The 15954-nt window shown below is 43.5% G+C and overlaps 1 protein-coding gene across 2 annotated transcripts in view; it reads right to left on the reverse strand.

Moving 5' to 3' along the window:
- The window catches only part of HELZ (helicase with zinc finger), a 176096-nt gene that overhangs the window by 155535 nt on the left and 4607 nt on the right, over positions 1–15954 (reverse strand). For both annotated transcript variants that reach the window (XM_062215686.1, XM_062215687.1), the window contains exon 3: positions 13710–13766. The gene's annotated coding sequence lies outside the window, so the exon portion shown is untranslated. The remainder of the gene's footprint in view (positions 1–13709; positions 13767–15954) is intronic.

Below are 15954 nucleotides of genomic sequence, written 5' to 3' on the forward strand. Positions count from 1 at the left end.
AAGTGCCACATTTGTCCACTTCTGAGATGTTTCCTAATTCTTTCTCTTCCTGTTAAAAATTAGCCAAACTGGAGCAGTATTGGGCTCAGCAATGAAGATGCCATTCACGATGCCGGTGTCCCACATCAGGGTACCTGGGTTCGATTCCTGGCTTCAGCTCCTGACGCCAGCCCCTGATAATGCAGACCCTAAGAGGCAGTGGTGAGGCCTAAGTGATTAGGATCCTGTCAACCACATGGGAGACACAGACTGAGTCCCCAGCTCCTGACTTCAGCCACAAACACTGGGCATCTGGAGAGTAAACCAGTAGATGGGAGCTCTATCTCACAAATAAGTTGTTAAACACTAACACTGGCCAAACGTTCATTAAAAAAATATAAAACCCTAGCTATCTGCAAATTCCTACTCCTGTGGGGAACATTTACTTAGAAAATGAGGCTTCACAGACAAGAAAGCTGGGAATCAGAAACCAAGACGCTAATCCAAATCCATTAACTCCTCCAATCTGTTGTTGACCTATATACCAAAAGAGACTAATACCACTCAATGGACATTAGTTATTTTGCTGCCCAGTATCCCTTCCTTTTCCTGGTAATAAAAGCCCACCATTTGCCTTTAAGAATTCACCTCTTCTCAGTTCTCAGTCCATGTAGTTCCTAATGAACTAATTCCACACAGGGCTCCAGAAGTGGCTCGTGACCCAAACTGGCTAATCAGAGCATCACAGCCCCCAAAAGTGATTGGCTCAGGGAAGGACATGTGACCCATGTAAGAGCCAATGAGATGTCATGAGACTTTTACTGAGGCTTCGATGCAAAGGCTCTTTATTGCTACATCTAAAATCTAACCCACAAGAGGTAAACACACTGCAGTCATTCTCCTAACACACAGTGCCTGCAAAAGTAGTCTATAAAGTAAAAGGCAGAGTTGATTCACCAGAAGAAATTGGGTCCTGATAACATCTCTTCAGCTCTGAATCCAGCTAGCTGTGCCTAGGCTTTGCAGGTAAGGAGGACAAAGTTCTTTCTAGCTTAAAACAGTTTAGGTTGATATCTCAGATAGTTGGCACTAAATTCTAGTTAATTGACATGAAGTAGACAGATATGATTGATGTGAGTTGTTGACTATCTTATTAAAAAGTGTACAGGGGGCTGGTGTTGTGGTTAAAGCCCCAGCCTACAGTGCCAGCATCCCACATGGGCACCAGTTCAAGTCCCAGCTTCTCCACTTTTGATCCACCTCCCTGCTAATGCACCTGGGAAGGCAATGGAGGATGGCCAAAGTGCTTGGGCCCCTGCACCCAAGAGTGGGAGACCCAGAATGGCTGTTGTGTCCATTTGGGGAGTGAATCAGCAGATGGAAGACCTCTCTCCCTCTCCCTTTCCCTCTCTCTCTCCCTCTCCCTCTCTGTCTGTCTCTACCTCTCTCTGTAACTCTGTCTTTCATATAAATAAAAAAAACTTTAAGAAGTATATAGGGGCCAACGGTGTGGCATACTGGGTAAAGCAGCCTCCTGTGATGCCAGAGTTCCCATAGGAGCACCAGTTCAAATCCTAGCTGCTCCATTTCTGATCCAGCTCCTTGCCAATGGCCTGGGAATGCAGAAGATGGCCCAAGTGCTTGGACTCCTGACACCCACATGGGAGACTTGGAAGCTCTTGGCTCCTGGCTTTGAACTGGCCCAGCTTCAGCTGTTGTGGCCATTTGGGAAGTAAACCAGCAGATGGAAGATCTCTCCCTCTCTCTGTAACTCTGCCTTTCAAATAAAATAAATAAATCTTTAAAAAAAATCAAAATCTATACAAAAGATTTCAACAGACTCTCCACAAAGGCTATAATGATAGCAAAGAAACACATGAAAATATGCTCAATGTCATCAGAGAAATGCAAGTTGAAACCATGATTAGGTGCTACGACATATCTATTAGAAGAGCTAAACACAAAACATGGACAATACCAAGTGGAACTCTCACGTGTTACTAGTGGGAGAGTAAAACAACTCCGCCTCTCTGGAGAAAGGCTTCCCAGCTGCTCACACAGCCGAAGTGCACGACAGTGTTAAGACCCAGCAATCCCTCTCCCTCCCTGAAGTTACCCTCGAGAAATGAAAGTTAGGTGCACAGGGAAATCTGTACACAATATTTATAGCAGCTCTATTTATAATTGCTCAAAACTGGAGACATCAAATATCTTTCAATGAGTGACTGGACAAACTGTGGTACCTCTACACAAAGGAAAACTACTCAGCAACAAAAAGAAACAACGTCACAATACATGCAGACACTTAGCTGATTCTCAAAAACATTACTGAGTTAAAGAATCTAGTCAGAAAAGCTTACATAGTGTATGACTCCATCTAGCTAACACTCTCAAAAAGACAAAACTACAAAGATGGAGGACAGATCAGTGGCTGTCAGAGTCATGGGCTGGAAGGGACTAAGTGCAGAAGGATGGCGGAGGGCGTTTTCTGGGATGACACCCACCTGTACCCTGACTGCACAACGGCTGCACAAACTGCATCCGGGTTAACATCAAAATTAAACACCAAAGTCATTTTACAACATGTTCATCTAAGAAATTTTTGACTTTTTTTAAGATTTATTTTTTTGAAAGTCAGAGTTACAGAGAAAGAAAGCAGGGACAGAAAGATCTTGCACCCACCAGTCAGACCAAACCGAGGCCAGGAGCTTCTTCCAGGTCTCCACCATGGGTGCAGGGGCCCAAGGGAGCTGGATCAGAAGTGGAGCAGCCAGAACTCGAACCAGCACCCTTATGGGATGCCAGCACTGCAGACGGCGGCTTAATCCACTGCACCACAGTGCTGCCCCAAATATATTGTTTAAATATTAATCTCAGGGGCGGCGCTGTGGCATAGTAGGCTAAGCCTCCGTCTGCGGCACCAGCATCCCATATGGGCACCAGTTTGTGCCATGGTTGCTCCTCTTCCAATCCAGTTCTCTGCTTTGGCCTAGAAGGGCAGTGGAAGATGGCCCATGTGCTTGGTCTCCTGCACCCGTATGGGAGACCCAGCAGAAGCTCCTGGCTCCTGGCTTCCGTCTGACCAGTGATTAGCCCAGTCCCAGCCGTTGCCGCCATTTGGGGAGTGAACCAGAGGATGGAAGACTTTTGTTTCTCTCTCTCTCTCCCAAATAAATAAATAAAATCTAAAGAAAAAAATTAATCTCAATGTCACAATGGATATGATTCTTATTTATCTGAGAGGTACAGAGACAGAAAGAGAATACCAACTCACTGGTTCACTCTACAAATGCCCATAAACACCAGGTCTGGGCCAGGCCAAAGGCCAAGGTCTACTACATGGGTGGCAGGCACCCAGTTAGTTGCACCATCACCACTGCCTCCCAGGGTCTACATTAGCAAGAAGCTGGAAATCTAACTCAGGCACTCTGATGTGGGACGTGTGTGTCCCAGCCAGCATCCCAAACCACCAAGCTAACTGAATGTAGACTCAGAGGGACAGTGTGTTGTTACATGGAAAACCCATACGTTTTCCCTCCTGCAGTTGGGCGGCAAGAATGGAGCCTCAGAGAGAAGATTTCCAAATAGAACAATCAATGAGTTCACTTGGCACAAAGTGTAGGATACTTTTCAAGAATGCCATCATACCCAGACTGTTGGTCCAGAACCAAAAGTAAATAATGGAGGAAAAATGTGATCAATAGTGTGCCACAAAGGCAGAGGCCGCTTCCTGGACTCGCACATTTTCCTTGACGAATGAACAGACAGCATTCTCTTCTCACCATGGACCTCTTACAGTGTGACAATAACCACACCACCCTGAGTCCAGTCATGAAGTGGACTTTTACTAAAAACCATCTACATTCTTTAAATAATGAATAACTAAGTATATAATAAATAACATTGATAATAATAAATATAATAAATAATATTATATAATAAATAAATAAATATGTTCCTTCTCTTCTTAATGTGGTTATTGTCCCCTTTGATCTCAAAAGATCTAAATCCTTCAGGGATTAGAATTGGACTTTAAGATAACCTGCAATCAAATAGCAGAAGTCAATGGTAGAAATTGGAATTTCTTCAAACTAAATTCAAGATGGTTTCTGCATCTCTCTTTTTTTTTTTTTTTTTTTTTTTTGGATTTTTGATTTCTGCATCTCTGTCTTATATATCTGCCTCCGAAAGGACAAAAATTATGTACCTTATGATTAGCTCAAGTGGAATGACTAACTCTGCATTTCAAAAGATTAAAAAAAGACTGATAAGTTGCACTAAACATGACCACTATTTCTTTTGGCGGAAATTCGTGACATCCATACTTGGTTGTTCATTACACCCCAGACTATCCTTACTTATTAGCCTACATAAGCAATAAAACCATAGGAAAACTCAAAAAACAAATACAGTAAAATACATGTTTCTTTATATAAATGACAAAAATTTTAAAAAGAACTACTAGAAGAAATTAGAGATACACACTGTTTTAAGTTGGCTGCCTTTACTCTGCCTAATACCCCACTAATAACTATCATTATCCTAAAATAAGACTCTACTATAAAGTAAATTTTGTGGTAAAAGAAAGACAAGGCAGATTGATACCTTATTAAAATAGCCCACATGTCCTAGCCAAGTGCAGCGAGGAAAGAAGGTTTATCACAACACGCCCCCACCCACTGAGCAGCAGGGCCTCGGCAGGACAGCACAGCTAGCATCGTTCACTGGAAGGAAAAAAAGTTAAAAACCCTTACTCTAGAGATGGCACAGAGATACCAAAATGCCTATAAAATGATGCCCAAGCTGATATCTGGGTCACCCACAATCTAGCTACAACCTAACTTTCCCACTGCTCCCAGCAAACTCCAAGTTCAGCCAGGCCTCTGAGCTTCTGAGGATACTGCTCCCTCTCCACGGACATCCTCTCCTCTCCTCTCCTCTCCTGGCCTGAATCCTACCCAGCCTTTACCTAACACTGCAAGGTCTACTTCACTAGGCACAAATGAGCATGACTTCTATAGGATTATTTGGCCTCTTAGTCATCTATTATCTTGGTTAAATATATTATCTTGTATTAAATATCACAACAGGAGCAGCACTGTAGCACAATGGGTTAAGCCACAGCCAACAGCCTCAGCATCCCATGTGGGCACCAATTTGAGTTCCAGCTGCTCTACTTCCTATCCAGCTCCCTGCTGATGTGCCTGGGAAAGCAGTGTAAGATGGCCCAAGCCTTTGGGCCCCTGCACCTACATAGGAGACCCAGAGGAAGCTACTGGTTCCTGGCTTCAGCCTGGTCCAGCCTCGGCCATTGCTGCCACTTGGGGAATGAACCAGCAGATGGAAGATATCTCTCTCTCTCTCTCTCTTACTCTCTGTAACTCTGCCTTTCAAACAAACTAAAAAAAAAAAAAAAGGTCACATCAGATGTCTTATCTGTCAAATAGTCAAATATAACCATTTTATAAACAGAAAGAATGTTTTATACCACTCTTAACCCCCTGACAACCATCCAATTCACTTCAAACCATTAAGTATTTTAATTCAATTTCCCAAAGATAGGACCTAAAATAACCTAAATGTCAAGCATTCCAAGAACTATCTGTCCTGTACCAAATTCAGTTAGCATTACAATGTCAACTCATAAACCACAATGCTATTTTACCTTTAAATTTATCTGCCTTTATCAAAAATTGGAATCTGTGATGGTCCTATGGAATACACAGGCAAAAATAATTCTTCAAAGTTTTATTTATTTTACTGTACTTAATATTCAGACATGAACTTTTCTCTAACATATGAAAAAAATCATTGAGTGTACAAGATGAATTAGAAGACATATTAAGCCTATTGAAAAGAAAGCTAAAAACTAAAGTCATCAATGACATTCTATCCTGAAGCTCTTTCCTAAAGAAGTAAATTCTCGGGGTTGGCACCGTGGCATAGTGGGTAAAGCTGCCACCTCCGGTGCCGGCATCCCATATGGGCACTGGTTCAAGTCCCAGATGCTCCACTCCCAATCCAGCTCTCTGCTATGGCCTGGGAAAGCAGTAGAAGATGGCCCAATTCCTTGGGCCCCTGCACCCACATAGAAGACCCGGAGGAAGCTCCTGGCTCCAGATTGGTGCAGCCAATTGGAGAGTGAACCAGCAGATGGAAGACCTCTCTCTCTCTCTGCCTCACCTTCCCTCTCTGTGTAACTCTGACTTCCAAACAAATAAATAAATCTTTAAAAAAAATTCTCCTAAACTCCTCAATAAATGGAATTCAGTATAGTAAAGTAAAATATTTTAAATACATAAAAAATCCAGATAAAATCTCTATTATTACTTTTAGTGATTAAAATGATAAAAACAGAAAACCTAATCATTTTTTACTTTTTATTTATTTTCATTTTTTTTGAAAGGCAAAGAGAGACAGGCAGAGATCTTCCATCCACTGGTTCATTCTCCAAATGCCCGAAACAGCCAGGTTTGATTGAGCCAGGCCAAAGCCAGGAGCAGGCAACTCAATCCAGGTCTCCCATGTGGGTAGCATGGACTCAACTACTTGATCATTACCTGCTGCCTGGGTGTGCATTAGCAGGAAACTGGAATCAGGAGCAGAGCCAGGACCCTGATATGGGATGCAAGCTTCCCAAACAATGTCTTAAGGCCAAAAATCCACACCATGTCCACTTGTTCTTTGCTTCCTTTTACTTGCAAAATGAGACATATATAAAGTAGTTACATTGATATGCATGTGGGTGTGGGTGTGTGTGTGTGTGTATATATATAGCAGAGAGATAATTTTGTAATCTTTGTCACCTCATATCTTCCCACTAACATTTACTCTTTTAAAAAAAATATTTATTGATTTATTTGAAACTGAGAGTTACACAGAAAGAGGGAAAACAGAGAGAGAGATTTTCCATTTGCTGGTTTATCCCTCCAGATGACTGCAATGGTCACGGATGGGCCAAGCTAATGCCAGGAGCCAAGGACATCTTCCAGGTCTCCCACATGCGTAGCAAGGGCCCAAGCACTTGGCCATCTTCCAATGCTTTCCAAGGCCATTGGCAAGGAGCTAGACCAGAAGTAGAACAGCCAGGACACGAACCAGCGCCCATATGGGATGCTGCTTTTGCAGATAGCAGCTTTACCTAATACTGCATAATGCCGGCCCCAAACCCTATTCTTAATACTGTTTCTCCAGGAAATTGTTCTGAATTTCAAACATCTGATTTGAAAGTCGTTTTTAAGGGGCCGGTGCTGTGGTGTAGCAGGTTAACACCCTGGCCTGAAGTGCTGGCATCCCATATGGGTGCTGGTTCGAGACCCGGGTGTTCCACTTCCAATCCAGCTCTCTATGGCCTGGGAAAGCAGTAAAAGATGGCCCAACTCCTTGGGCCCCTGTACCCACGTGAGAGACCCAGAAGAAGTTCCTGGCTCCTGGCTTCGGATCAGCATAGCTCTAGCCATTGCAGCCATCTGGGGAGTGAACCACTGGATGGAAGACCTCTACCTCTCTCTACCTCTCTCTCTCTCTCTGCTTCTCCTCTTTCTGTATAACTCTGACTTTCAAATAAATAAATAAATCCTTAAAAAAAAAAGTAGTTTTAGAACATAACCTGATGGTAAACTAAAGACAGCCATCAAGGGTGATGGCGGTACACTTTCATTCTAATAATGCAACTGTGGTTTATTTACATCGATTTATGTTTAGTTTAAAAGCTCAACTATTTTGGATTATGATGTGATTATTGCTACACAATCTGGAAGGAAAAATGAAGAATGGAAAATGTTTTTATTATATTAAAATTTTCTGGGCAAGCAGCAACCTTTTCTAGAAGTCAGCTTTTTAGTGTGATTTGTTGTTTCTTAACTATGAGATTTTATTTCTTCATATCTTTGATTAATAAGCATGTTAAATGATTTGAGAGGCTCAAATTCTTCAAGAAGTAATTTGGAATTACTGAAACTAAGAAAGTTAATATCCAGTAAAAGAAGGCTATCTGCAGAATTATTGTCAATTCCATAAAATGTGTCAGAGAAAACAAAGATAATAGGGTTCTTTAAATCTCAATTTTAGCTGTTGATATATTTTAGAAATTTAGATTTGCAGAGTAGGCATTTGGGACAACAGTTAAATTGTCATGAGAAACAGAGAAGACGGGAGAAACTGTCCTAGCCCAGAGAATGAGAAGCCCTAACCACCAAAGTCATATAGGATCCTGGGCAGATTCCGGAACTGAAAAGACGTAAGTGGAAAAACTGGTAAAATCCAAAGCCTGAAATTTCATTAATACTAATACACCAAGCATGGCTTCTTAGACAAAACAAACGTATGATGGAAATAAAGATGTTAGTAACTGGGGAAACAAGGTGAAGAGTGCATAAGAATGTTAGCCTAAGGGGCCAGTGTCATGGTTCACTTGGTTAACCCTCCACCTGCAGCGCCGGCTTCCCATATGGGCGCCGGGTTCTAGTCCTGATTGCTTCTCTTGCAGTCCAGCTCTCTGCTGTGGCCCAGGAAGGCAGTGGAGGATGGCCCAAGTGCTTGGGCCCCTGCACCCGCTTGGGAGACCAGGAGGAAGTACCTGGCTTCTGGCTTCGGATCGGCACAGCACCGGCTGCAGGGGCCATTTGGGGGGTGAACCAATGGAAGGAAGACCTGTCTGTCTCTTTGTCCAACTCTGTCAAATAAATAATAAAATAGAGTAAAAAAAAAAAAAAAAAAAGAATGTTGGCCTACACTTGTAACTTTCCTATAAACCTAAAGGAGTTCAAAATCAAAAGTTCATTAGGATATTTAAGTGTCAGATGGGCAGTTGGCATAGCCGCTAACACAGTCTTCTGGAACACTTGGCCCCTGCTGGAGTGCCTAGTTCGGAGTTCCACTCGCTCCTCTTACAACTGCAGCTCCTGCTAATGTGCACCCAGAGGCAGCAGATCATGGCTCAGGTACTTGGGTTCCTGAAACACACGTGGGAGGCTCTTGGCTTCAGCCTGGCCCAGGCTGGCTGTTGCGGACATTTGGGGAGTAAATTAGTGGATGGAAGACATCTTCCTCTGTCTCTGTGTTTGCCTTTCAAATAAAAACGAAAATTAGTAATTAAAAAAAATCTTTAGGGGCCAGCACTGTGGCTCAGCGGGTTAACGCCCCGGCCTGAAGCACCGGCATCACAAATGGGTGCCGGTTCTAGTCCCGGCTGCTCCTCTTTTTCCGATCCAGCTCTCTGCTATGGCCTGGGAAAGCAGGAGAAGATGGCCCAAGTGCTTGGGCCCCTGCACCCGCATGGGAGACCCAGAAGAAACTCCTGGCTCCTGCTTCAGATCGGCGCAGCTCCGGCAGTTGCGGCCAGTTGGGGAGTGAACCCACGGATGGAAGACCTCTCTCTCTCTCTGCCTCTCCTCCCTCTGTGTAACTCTTACTTTCAAATAAATAAATAAATCTTTTAAAAAATTTTAATGATAAGTTAGAACAAGTCTGAGTGGTGGGGTTGGTCTTTTTTGTTTGTTTAATTCTCCTGTACTCAACAAGAACCAAGTTTCCGTATTATGAAAACAAGATTTAGTCACAAAGTTGAGGCAGCCTAGGAATTCTGGAGTCAATGCTAGTTCTCTTCACTCCGGACTCCATCCAGAAGCCCAGGATCAAACCCCACAAGCCATTCCACTTTCCTAACTTGCAAATGTGTAAAATTCAAAGTCACCAAATCACTTTATCCTATTTGCTTCAATGTAATTGATAGGGTTAGAAACAGAAGAAAGGTTAAGGGTTAAGAAACAGAAGAAACAACATCAATAGTTGTTGAAGTTGGAAGATTGGGATTAATTACACCAGGGTATTTCTCTCTGTGTGTGTGTGTGTGTGTCCTTGCCTCACAAATTTAATAAGTTTACTTTGGTGAAAATTTTTTAAATTTATGCATAGCTTTTTTCACAAAGCACACATTTCCCCCTCAGATACATGGGTTTTAATTGGGGGGTCACCAAAATAAACATCTTTTAATTCAATTTTTTCCACAAATTTTTTGAAGTACCCACATACTCTTCCTTCCATCTTTGTATGCATGAAAGTTTCCATACAAAAATGTTTTAAGTAAAAGATAAAGCCCTCAGAACACACACTGTGCTGCTCCCAACTCTGCCTGGAGTGCCACCTGAGCAAGGAAATGCCACTAAGACAGCAGCGCTGCTCAGTGAGAGGCAAAGAAGAAAGTTCTCCACCAGGAATCAGGAAGCTTCAGTCTTCACTCTGCTCATTTAATTAACTGTGAAAGCTCACTGATTCTTCTTCCTCAAGGCACCCAACTTCCTTAACTATTGCCCCAATAAATCTATAAAGTTCCTTCTAAGTTTAAAAATCCAATTTCAACTTTCCGCTAGCTCCTTAAACTCGACACAATCAAAACCACATTCATCTTTTCAGAAACTCCTAAGACCCCTTCTTCCTCCTGACTTCCCTGTTCCTGATGTCCTGTTCTAGCCACTCAGCCACAGAAACCGCAGCCTTGCCTTTGCTGTTCCCACCCCACCCTGTCGAATCCAATCAGCCAGCCCACCTCCATTCCACTCCACAAGCTCTGTGAACCCGTCACTGCCTTCCCAAGGCCACCAGCTCAGTTCAGGGCCCTCCAACCCCACAGGGACAACTACCATGAGTCCTGTCAAAGTCCTTCTCACTACCCAGCTCTCCGTCATCCTTGGCCTGACATTAATGACCTCCAAAACCTGGCCCTGCCCTACTGGAAGCCTCATCTTCCATCCTGTTCCTTTATGTATCACGTCCCAGGGCTCAGGTAACTTAGACAGGCAGTTTCCTCACACTACCTGGAGGTTTCCCTCTAAAATACCCTCTTTCCCTCCTTTTTCTCTGTTTTAGGGTGGCACAATGGAAGTGCCATCCCTCCAGCTGAAGTGTTCTCTGCTGTCCCCAAGGGGGCAGTATCACTCCCTCCACCCAATCCTCAAGAACCGGGAGAAACCCCTTTCACAGCACCTAACAAATTCCTGTGTCATTTTTTGGTGCCCCTCTCTTCTCCTTGTCAGTGGGAATAATGCTGCACTGATCTTCAAATCCCTTGGAAGAGAGCCTCTCAAAGAGTGTGCCACAGCATGAGTGAGTGAAAGATGGCCACAGGGTGGTGATCTCAGCCCTCCACGAAGCCACAAAGGAACAACACAAGCCAGAACTCCAAAGTGGCAAGGCCTCAAGCAATCCCCTCCTTCAACCCAGCACATACCACAATAATACAAGATACATGTGTTACACAATGGATGCCCAATGAATACTTACTGAATCAAATGTTGAAATGATCCATCTGTTCCAATCCAACCACTATTCCTGAGATCACTTTCCATTTACACTATACTTCTATGAACTCTTTCACTGATCATGCTCTGGTTATCTTCCTAATCATTACCCGTGCAATAGCTGGTTATACGTGCCTTATCATCCAAAGCCCTCACCAATAGTTTATCACATAATATAGTGAGAGATACAAATGAAAATTCACAATGAAGAGACACAAAGAGTCAAATTCAACATTATATAACACACAAATGTAAATGTCATTTTTTCCTTTTATTTATTTATTTGAAAGACAGAGAGCTCTCCCACCCACTGGTTCACTCCCCAAATGTCTGCGATAGCCAGGACTGTGGGAAGCCGAAGCCAAGAGCCCAGCACTCAGTCTGGGTTCCCTATGTGGGTGGCAGGGACCCATCACCTCCTGTGTCCCAGGGTGCGCATTAGCAGGAAGCTGGGATGGAGAACAGAGCCAGGACTCAGACTCCAATGCTCCATGCATCCAGGATGGGATGCATGCACCCCAAGCGGCAGCCTAACTGCTATGCCAACCACCCACCCCTAGCAATGCCATTTTACACTATTACAATTAGCAAGAAACTGAGGGCAAAAATGGAATTCTGTCTAGTGTCTGCTGGAATAGGTTATATCCATGTCTGTGTTAGTCATGCAAACTGGCACAACACCCCTGAAAACAGTATGACAATATACACCAAAAGTCATAAAATATTCACGATCTTTAAGATAATGAACTCTCAAATTTATCCTAGAGATATAAATTAATCAGAAGAAATACCAATAATGCCTGCAGTGCTTTAAATAAAAGTGTTAACTGAAAACCAGCCAGGAACATAAACACCCAGCACTAAGAGATTTAAGCAAATTATGGGAGCATGACTTGATGAAATTATTTTTGTGGCCTTTCAGCATATAAATTAAAATCCACAACATGGAAATGTTTCATGCCCTGATATGTGTCTTTAAAAACACCAAACTATCATGTTCTATAATTAAATATGTGTGTATTTTGAAATGGAATATCGGAAAACAACTGTTTTAGGGTAATAACTCACTTAACAGTGTATTTCCTATCAACTTACTCAATATTAAGAAAAGTTTTCACCATACCCAGAGAGGGGTTCCAGGACACAAACTTGATAAAGTCTCAAGAAGAAAACCACCTCTCCTGCCTACTGTTCACTTTGGCCGTTACTGAGAGCTTTCCAGCTCTCTTTGATCAGGATGACCAATGACTACCCCAGACCCTAGTTTTTCAAAGACCAGCAAACTGCCTCTGGGTTTTCTGATCAGCTCCCAGGAGTCTGTGGGGGACAAATCATGCAAAACAAGCACACTCAACAAACAAAGAACCTCTTCAGCCAAGTATTACTTTAACAATCAGCAAGTTGCCAAGCCCTAAGTCTCATCTAAGCCCTGAAGGTATACAGAACTGCCACATTAAACTCTGGGAGATTCTCAAGGCCAATTTGCTAAAGTGACAGTAGACTATTATCAGTTAAAAGGCAGAAACTAGGGGCAGGAGGCCTGGGTATTGTTAAAAGGAAAAAAAAAAGTTTTTTTGAGCATGTGCGTGTGCACTCGCATGTTTTCAACTTCAAAGAACGCAATGCTAAAAACTGCAGCTTCCACCAGACTGGTGGAAAGCAGCTTGCGATGCTCTTGCAAACGCTACCCTGCCCGAGCGCAAACAGCAGGATGCCAGGTTACCTAAGTAAGAGACGAAGCTTTCTGGGGGTGGACATGTCTAACAAAAGACCAGTATTGAAACACGTCAAAACCCAGCTTGAGCCCTGACATCCCACAAGGACACTATTAAACATTACTGCAACTTTTTTCTGTAGTATTACCATTTTCTAAGTTTGAAAACAAAAGGCCAAGATATTATAATGGACCAAGAAAATGACTTACTGTGAAATAATAAATATTCATGACTAAACTGTCTTTCCTAGCAAGCATTTCAGCAGAAGAGAAATAATTCGCAGGACGTAGTATAGACACGTATGTACCATCATTCAGGACACAGCACACAGCAGACACAGGGCGATTACCACGCAAGATTGTTGACACACACAGTGAAGAGCCTCTTGAGTTGCAATCACAGGCAGCCAAGCTGGGCCCCTGGGCAGTTACTTGTCTGAACGCAGGTGGAAGATTAACCTACCTTCACTTCTCCAGCTAACCAGTCTGACCAAGCAGTAGGCAGAGCCTTCAGAGTCTGCCGGCCATGGAGTCCGCTCCAGCAGAAGCTGACCAGGACCTGCCTCCGGAGGCCAGGCTCTTTTAAAGCGACCTCACCGCGCCACGCCCCCCCGCAGCCCCTCCACTCAGCCCCTCCTTTCCCGACTCAGCCCCTCCTCTTTTTCAAGCCTTGCTGTGCATTTGGCTTTTTTGTTGAGTTGCTCTTTAACCTTACTCACCTGCAGTTCACTGCACTGGGTAACACCCAAATAGCCCATCAGAGCTCTTTATAATTTCTGAAAAAGAGAGAAGGAAGCCTTTAAATACACAGAAAACACCATTTTCCCATGTATCAGTTCTGAAGCATTTGTATCCAATGTTCACAGCATCTAGTTTTTTGGTCCACCCTGGTTCAATAAAATGTAGCACACCCAGCACTGGACACAGAGTCCTGAGATAAGCACCCAGAGATAAAAGCTTGCATTAATGTTGCTACTGAACTGTGTGACCTTGGGTAAATCACATACTTTCTCAAAGACTAAATGTCCTTATTTGGAAAAAGACTACCTACAGCCACCAGAGCACAAGCTTTTCATAAAGGAAGTCAGCTTTACGACATCACAAATCTGGTGCCTGGACACCAGTTAGTTCACATTTAAGACTAAATTTCCAGCCGCCACTATGGCACAGTGGGTAAAGCCGCAACCTGCAGTGCCAGCATCCCATATGGGCGCTGGTTTGAGTCTCAGCTGCTCCACTTCCGATCCAGCTCTCTGCTATGGCCTGGGAAAGCAGTAGAAGATGGCCCAAGTCCTTGGGCCCCTGCACCTACGTGGGAGACCCAGAAGAAGCTCCTGGCTTCGGATCTGCCCAGCTCCACCCATTGCAGCCATTTGGGGAGTGAACCAGTGGATGGAAGATCTCTCTCTCTTTGCCTCTGCCTCTCTGAAACTCTGCCTTCAAAATAAATAAATAAATCTTGAAAAAGAAAAAAAGAAAGACTAAATTTCTTCCTTTGCAAAATGCAGTAACAACTGTCTGGCGAGCTGTGGTGAGAATTCAAGGAGATGATGAGTTACAAAAAGCCTACTATAAATACAATGTGCAGTCTATCATAAAATTCAACCAGTGGTATCTCATTACCACCATTATCCATCCCAACCCTAAAATGACAAATTCAATTCCCAAATATTTCCTTAAAAGATCAGATCAAGGGCCGGCACTGCGGTGTAGCAGGTAAAGCTGCTGCCTACGACGCCTGCATCCCATGTAACGCCAGTCTGGGTCCCAGCTGCTCCACTTCCATTCCAGCTCACTGCTGGGGGCCTGGGAAGAGAAGCGGAAGATGGCCCAAGTGTTTGGGCCCCTGCCACCGACGTGGGAGACCTGGATGAAGCTCCTGGCTTTCACTGCAGCCATCTGGAGAGTGAACCAGAGGATGGAAGATCTCTCTCTGTGTCTCTCCCTTTTTCTCCATGACTCTTTCAAATAAATAAGTAAAGCTTTGGGGAAAAAAAATCAAATCAAAACTTCAACAATCTGACAACAGAATTAACTGTGTGTTCAACAATTCAATTACAGTTATCTTCAACTGATGGTAGTCTGAGGTTATCACTACTACCACACATTGCAGGAAATAAGAACAGGATAGTCCCTGTACAACATCTAAACTCCGCTTCGATGAATGACCATGCCGTTCCTGATTTCTCACTCTCCTGCCCGACTGCCAGTGCCCCTCTTCAGAAAAAAAGGGCCTTCCAAAAGCTAACTGGCACTCAACTATTTACCATGGGCAGCTCAGGGGAATACACCTTTATATATATATATAAAATTTATTCATCAAAGTCATGTATCAGTTTTGCTCAAAAAAAGTTTAAAAAGCTGTGTTATACATATTGCCTACTGTCAGGAAGTTCTTATGACAAGCATATTTTCACCACAAGGAGAATTTCTACAGAAGAAAAAGGAAAATTCAGAATGCCAAAAACACCTACAATATGGTCCAGGGCCAGCACACCGGGTTCTAGTCCATGTCGGGGCACCAAGATTCTGTCCTGGTTGCCCCTCTTCCAGGCCAGCTCTCTGCTATGGCCAGGGAGTGCAGTGGAGGATGGCCCAAGTGCTTAGGCCCTGCACCCCATGGGAGACCAGGAGAAGCACCTGGCTCCTGCCTTCAGATCAGCACGGTGCGCCAGCCGCAGCGTGCCAGCCACGGCGGCCATTGGAGGGTGAACCAACGGCAAAGGAAGACCTTTCTCTCTGTCTCTTTCTCTCACTGTCCATTCTGCCTGTCAAAAATAAAAAAATAATAATAATAAAAAATAAAAAAATAATATGGTCCAGAAACAACAATAATCACAAACATTCACACTTCAGAATGGTCCAGTCCAAAACATGTAATACATTCTTTAAAGAACCTGATGCTGAATCAGGTGTTTTTGTCCAGGAGCAAGATAAATGTATAAACTCTGCTTTTATCAGACA

Source organism: Lepus europaeus, chromosome 18 (assembly GCF_033115175.1).
Source record: "Lepus europaeus isolate LE1 chromosome 18, mLepTim1.pri, whole genome shotgun sequence".
Taxonomy (NCBI): Eukaryota; Metazoa; Chordata; class Mammalia; order Lagomorpha; family Leporidae; genus Lepus; species Lepus europaeus.